This window comes from Wolffia australiana, chromosome 2 (assembly GCF_029677425.1).
Source record: "Wolffia australiana isolate 7733 chromosome 2, ASM2967742v1".
Taxonomy (NCBI): Eukaryota; Viridiplantae; Streptophyta; class Magnoliopsida; order Alismatales; family Araceae; genus Wolffia; species Wolffia australiana.
Genome location: NC_135836.1, coordinates 20,606,440 through 20,614,058, shown reverse-complemented (window position 1 = coordinate 20,614,058; position 7,619 = coordinate 20,606,440).

The following is a 7,619-nucleotide window of genomic DNA, read 5'->3' as shown; positions in this document are numbered from 1 at the left end:
AATGAGGGTAATAAGGGTACTAGGGTAGAGTGTAATATATTAGTGGAATGGTTATGAGAATGACTTACAAGTGACAACTTGTGTTTTAATGAAATTAGTACACTATATTTTTGTGAGAATAAAATTGCAGAAAATATGTAATTCCTTTACTAGATAGTAGTAGCAGTTAGTAAGAGGAATAATTTAATGTAATCTAAAAATCTAAAAATTCGTAATAACGAGGTAAAATTTCATATTGTAGAATTGTTTATTTTAACTAACAACTAACGTTAATAAGAAATTAATATATTGTTATTTTAAGAGAATAAAATTAGTAATATAGTTAATAAATTTAATAATAACTAACAGCTAATGTTATTAAGAGAAGAATATATTGTTAGTACAAGAGAATAAAATTGCTTAATATAGTTAATAAATTTAATTAAAAAAATGAGGGTAATAAGGGTACTAGGGTAGAGTGTAATATATTAGTGGAATGGTTATGAGAATGACTTACAAGTGACAACTTGTGTTTTAATGAAATTAGTACACTATATTTTTATGAGAATAAAATTGCAGAAAAGATGTAATTCCTTTACTATCTAGGAGTAGCAGTTAGTAAGAGGAATAATTTAATGTAATCTAAAAAATCTAAAAATTCGTAATAACGAGGGTAAAATTTCATATTGTAGAATTGTTTATTTTAACTAACAACTAACGTTATTAAGATATTAATATATTGTTATTTTAAGAGAATAAAATTGCGTAATATAGTTAATAAATTTAATAATAACTAACAGCTAATGTTATTAAGAGATGAATATATTGTTATTTCAAGAGAATAAAATTGCTTAATATAGTTAATAAATTTAATTAAAAAAATGAGGGTAATAAGGGTACTAGGGTAGAGTGTAATATATTAGTGGAATGGTTATGAGAATGACTTACAAGTGACAACTTGTGTTTTAATGAAATTAGTACACTATATTTTTATGAGAATAAAATTGCAGAAAATATGTAATTCCTTTACTAGATAGTAGTAGCAGTTAGTAAGAGGAATAATTTAATGTAATCTAAAAAATCTAAAAATTCGTAATAACGAGGGTAAAATGTCATATTGTAGAATTGTTTATTTTAACTAACAACTAACGTTAATAAGAAATTAATATATTGTTATTTTAAGAGAATAAAAATGCGTAATATAGTTAATAAATTTAATAATAACTAACAGCTAATGTTATTAAGAGATGAATATATTGTTATTTTAAGAGAATAAAATTGCTTAATATAGTTAATAAATTTAATTAAAAAAATGAGGGTAATAAGGGTACTAGGGTAGAGTGTAATATATTAGTGGAATGGTTATGAGAATGACTTACAAGTGACAACTTGTGTTTTAATGAAATTAGTACACTATATTTTTGTGAGAATAAAATTGCAGAAAATATGTAATTCCTTTACTAGATAGTAGTAGCAGTTAGTAAGAGGAATAATTTAATGTAATCTAAAAAATCTAAAAATTCGTAATAACGAGGGTAAAATTTCATATTGTAGAATTGTTTATTTTAACTAACAACTAACGTTAATAAGAAATTAATATATTGTTATTTTAAGAGAATAAAATTGCGTAATATAGTTAATAAATTTAATAATAACTAACAGCTAATGTTATTAAGAGATGAATATATTGTTATTTTAAGAGAATAAAATTGCGTAATATAGTTAATAAATTTAATTAAAAAATGAGGGTAATAAGGGTACTAGGGTAGAGTGTAATATATTAGTGGAATGGTTATGAGAATGAGTTACAAGTGACAACTTGTGTTTTAATGAAATTAGTACACTATATTTTTATGAGAATAAAATTGCAGAAAATATGTAATTCCTTTACTAGATAGTAGTAGCAGTAAGTAAGAGGAATAATTTAATGTAATCTAAAAAATCTCAAAATTCGTAATAACGAGGGTAAAATTTCATATTGTAGAATTGTTTCTTTTAACTAACAACTAACGTTATCAAGATATTAATATATTGTTATTTTAAGAGAATAAAATTGCGTAATATAGTTAATAAATTTAATAATAACTAACAGCTAATGTTATTAAGAGATAAATATATTGTTATTTCAAGAGAATAAAATTGCTTAATATATTTAATAAATTTAATTAAAAAAATGAGGGTAATAAGGGTACTAGGGTAGAGTGTAATATATTAGTGGAATGGTTATGAGAATGACTAACAAGTGACAACTTGTGTTTTAATGAAATTAGTACACTATATTTTGTGAGAATAAAATTGCAGAAAATATGTAATTCCTTTACTAGATAGTAGTAGCAGTTAGTAAGAGGAATAATTTAATGTAATCTAAAAAATCTAAAAATTCGTAATAACGAGGGTAAAATTTCATATTGTAGAATTGTTTATTTTAACTAACAACTAACGTTAATAAGAAATTAATATATTGTTATTTTAAGAGAATAAAATTGCGTAATATAGTTAATAAATTTAATAATAACTAACAGCTAATGTTATTAAGAGATGAATATATTGTTATTTTAAGAGAATAAAATTGCTTAATATAGTTAATAAATTTAATTAAAAAATGAGGGTAATAAGGGTACTAGGGTAGAGTGTAATATATTAGTGGAATGGTTATGAGAATGACTTACAAGTGACAACTTGTGTTTTAATGAAATTAGTACACTATATTTTTGTGAGAATAAAATTGCAGAAAATATGTAATTCCTTTACTAGATAGTAGTAGCAGTTAGTAAGAGGAATAATTTAATGTAATCTAAAAAATCTAAAAATTCGTAATAACGAGGGTAAAATTTCATATTGTAGAATTGTTTCTTTTAACTAACAACTAACGTTAATAAGAAATTAATATATTGTTATTTTAAGAGAATAAAATTGCGTAATATAGTTAATAAATTTAATAATAACTAACAGCTAATGTTATTAAGAGATGAATATATTGTTATTTTAAGAGAATAAAATTGCTTAATATAGTTAATAAATTTAATTAAAAAAATGAGGGTAATAAGGGTACTAGGGTAGAGTGTAATATATTAGTGGAATGGTTATGAGAATGACTTACAAGTGACAACTTGTGTTTTAATCAAATTAGTACACTATATTTTTATGAGAATAAAATTGCAGAAAATATGTAATTCCTTTACTAGATAGTAGTAGCAGTTAGTAAGAGGAATAATTTAATGTAATCTAAAAAATCTAAAAATTCGTAATAACGAGGGTAAAATTTCATATTGTAGAATTGTTTTTTTTAACTAACAACTAACGTTAATAAGAAATTAATATATTGTTATTTTAAGAGAATAAAATTGCGTAATATAGTTAATAAATTTAATAATAACTAACAGCTAATGTTATTAAGAGATGAATATATTGTTATTTCAAGAGAATAAAATTGCTTAATATAGTTAATAAATTTAATTAAAAAATGAGGGTAATAAGGGTACTAGGGTAGAGTGTAATATATTAGTGGAATGGTTATGAGAATGACTTACAAGTGACAACTTGTGTTTTAATGAAATTAGTACACTATATTTTTGTGAGAATAAAATTGCAGAAAATATGTAATTCCTTTACTAGATAGTAGTAGCAGTTAGTAAGAGGAATAATTTAATGTAATCTAAAAAATCTAAAAATTCGTAATAACGAGGGTAAAATTTCATATTGTAGAATTGTTTATTTTAACTAACAACTAACGTTATTAAGATATTAATATATTGTTATTTTAAGAGAATAAAATTGCGTAATATAGTTAATAAATTTAATAATAACTAACAGCTAATGTTATTAAGAGATGAATATATTGTTATTTTAAGAGAATAAAATTGCGTAATATAGTTAATAAATTTAATTAAAAAATGAGGGTAATAAGGGTACTAGGGTAGAGTGTAATATATTAGTGGAATGGTTATGAGAATGACTTACAAGTGACAACTTGTGTTTTAATGAAATTAGTACACTATATTTTATGAGAAAAAAATTGCAGAAAATATGTAATTCCTTTACTAGATAGTAGTAGCAGTTAGTAAGAGGAATAATTTAATGTAATCTAAAAAATCTAAAAATTCGTAATAACGAGGGTAAAATTTCATATTGTAGAATTGTTTCTTTTAACTAACAACTAACGTTAATAAGAAATTAATATATTGTTATTTTAAGAGAATAAAATTGCGTAATATAGTTAATAAATTTAATAATAACTAACAGCTAATGTTATTAAGAGATGAATATATTGTTATTTTAAGAGAATAAAATTGCTTAATATAGTTAATAAATTTAATTAAAAAAATGAGGGTAATAAGGGTACTAGGGTAGAGTGTAATATATTAGTGGAATGGTTATGAGAATGAGTTACAAGTGACAACTTGTGTTTTAATGAAATTAGTACACTATATTTTTATGAGAATAAAATTGCAGAAAATATGTAATTCCTTTACTAGATAGTAGTAGCAGTTAGTAAGAGGAATAATTTAATGTAATCTAAAAAATCTAAAAATTCGTAATAACGAGGGTAAAATTTCATATTGTAGAATTGTTTTTTTTAACTAACAACTAACGTTATTAAGATATTAATATATTGTTATTTTAAGAGAATAAAATTGCGTAATATAGTTAATAAATTTAATAATAACTAACAGCTAATGTTATTAAGAGATGAATATATTGTTATTTTAAGAGAATAAAATTGCTTAATATAGTTAATAAATTTAATTAAAAAAATGAGGGTAGAAAGGGTACTAGGGTAGAGTGTAATATATTAGTGGAATGGTTATGAGAATGACTTACAAGTGACAACTTGTGTTTTAATGAAATTAGTACACTATATTTTTGTGAGAATAAAATTGCAGAAAATATGTAATTCCTTTACTAGATAGTAGTAGCAGTTAGTAAGAGGAATAATTTAATGTAATCTAAAAAATCTAAAAATTCGTAATAACGAGGGTAAAATTTCATATTGTAGAATTGTTTATTTTAACTAACAACTAACGTTAATAAGAAATTAATATATTGTTATTTTAAGAGAATAAAATTGCGTAATATAGTTAATAAATTTAATAATAACTAACAGCTAATGTTATTAAGAGATGAATATATTGTTATTTTAAGAGAATAAAATTGCGTAATATAGTTAATAAATTTAATTAAAAAATGAGGGTAATAAGGGTACTAGGGTAGAGTGTAATATATTAGTGGAATGGTTATGAGAATGACTTACAAGTGACAACTTGTGTTTTAATGAAATTAGTACACTATATTTTTATGAGAATAAAATTGCAGAAAATATGTAATTCCTTTACTAGATAGTAGTAGCAGTTAGTAAGAGGAATAATTTAATGTAATCTAAAAAATCTAAAAATTCGTAATAACGAGGGTAAAATTTCATATTGTAGAATTGTTTCTTTTAACTAACAACTAACGTTAATAAGAAATTAATATATTGTTATTTTAAGAGAATAAAATTGCGTAATATAGTTAATAAATTTAATAATAACTAACAGCTAATGTTATTAAGAGATGAATATATTGTTATTTTAAGAGAATAAAATTGCTTAATATAGTTAATAAATTTAATTAAAAAATGAGGGTAATAAGGGTACTAGGGTAGAGTGTAATATATTAGTGGAATGGTTATGAGAATGACTTACAAGTGACAACTTGTGTTTTAATGAAATTAGTACACTATATTTTTATGAGAATAAAATTGCAGAAAATATGTAATTCCTTTACTAGATAGTAGTAGCAGTTAGTAAGAGGAATAATTTAATGTAATCTAAAAAATCTAAAAATTGTAACGAGGGTAAAATTTCATATTGTAGAATTGTTTCTTTTAACTAACAACTAACGTTATTAAGATATTAATATATTGTTATTTTAAGAGAATAAAATTGCGTAATATAGTTAATAAATTTAATAATAACTAACAGCTAATGTTATTAAGAGATGAATATATTGTTATTTTAAGAGAATAAAATTGCTTAATATAGTTAATAAATTTAATTAAAAAAATGAGGGTAATAAGGGTACTAGGGTAGAGTGTAATATATTAGTGGAATGGTTATGAGAATGACTTACAAGTGACAACTTGTGTTTTAATGAAATTAGTACACTATATTTTTATGAGAATAAAATTGCAGAAAATATGTAATTCCTTTACTAGATAGTAGTAGCAGTTAGTAAGAGGAATAATTTAATGTAATCTAAAAAATCTAAAAATTCGTAATAACGAGGGTAAAATTTCATATTGTAGAATTGTTTCTTTTAACTAACAACTAACGTTATTAAGATATTAATATATTGTTATTTTAAGAGAATAAAATTGCGTAATATAGTTAATAAATTTAATAATAATTATGAGGGTAATAAGGGTAATAGGGTAGAGTGTAATATATTAGTGGAATGGTTATGAGAATGACCGACGAGTGACAACTAATGTTTTAATGAAATTAGTACACTATATTTTTAGGAGAATAAAATTGCAGAAAATATGCAATACCTTTACTAGATAGTAGTAGCAGTTAGTAAGAGGAACAATTTAATGTAATCTAAAAAATCTAAAAATTCATAATAACGAGGGTAAAATTGCATATTGTAGAATTGTTTCTTTTAACTAACAATGAATGTTATTAAGATATTAATATATTGTTATTTTAAGAGAATAAAATTGCGTAATATAGTTAATAAATTTAATAATAAAGATGAGGGTAATAAGTGTACTAGGGTAGAGTGTAATATATTAGTGGAATGGTTATGAGAATGACCGACAAGTGACAATTTATATTTGGTATTTTAGACTTACAGAAATTTTTTTTTTAAACTTATATTTGGTATTCCATATTGGTGGGTTTGTTATTTTAGACTTGCAGCAAATTTTTTGAACGAATAAAGGTGCATGATATAATTTATATTCGGTATATATACTCAAAATAGTTAGTAACAGGAGTAATAGACGAGTAAGTATACTTCTTGGCAGTATATTTAATTACAGGGATTAATTTTTTTGATTGATACTAAGATTATTTACTGGATAGTTGGAAGAATATAGTAATGCCGGATATAAATATATAACAAGAACTGAAAGTGTCTATTTAAATTGATATAAATTGAATATTATGGATTCATTTGAATCGTCGTAGTAATTTAGGGATATTCAACGGAATTTTTGGAAAATGTATCAAAATTTAGGGATATTCAAAAGAATCCATACACGCCATTAATTCAACATTTGTGGAAAAATTCATATGTATGTTATGACTGTGGCTCTGTCAAAAAAACGTAGTCCCAACGGCTTTGTCAGAGATTTGTGCTTACTTGATCATCACCTGCGTTGCAGGAGATAAGAGATAAGTAACGATTATTATTTAGAAATAAGAAAATTTAGTTCATTTATGTGATGTGTACCTCGAGCACATGCGACCACACCATCTTCTCTGTCGTCAGCATCCTCATCTAGCTCAACGTCATTGTACCACCGTTTGTTGTCTGCACGGAGCCAACACTTCACAGTGATTAGTGTTTCGATGCTTATTGGCGACATATGCGATCGTTTGTACGTGACAATAGCATTGCCAACCGAGAACATGCAGTTGGTAGGGGCGCTCGTCGCA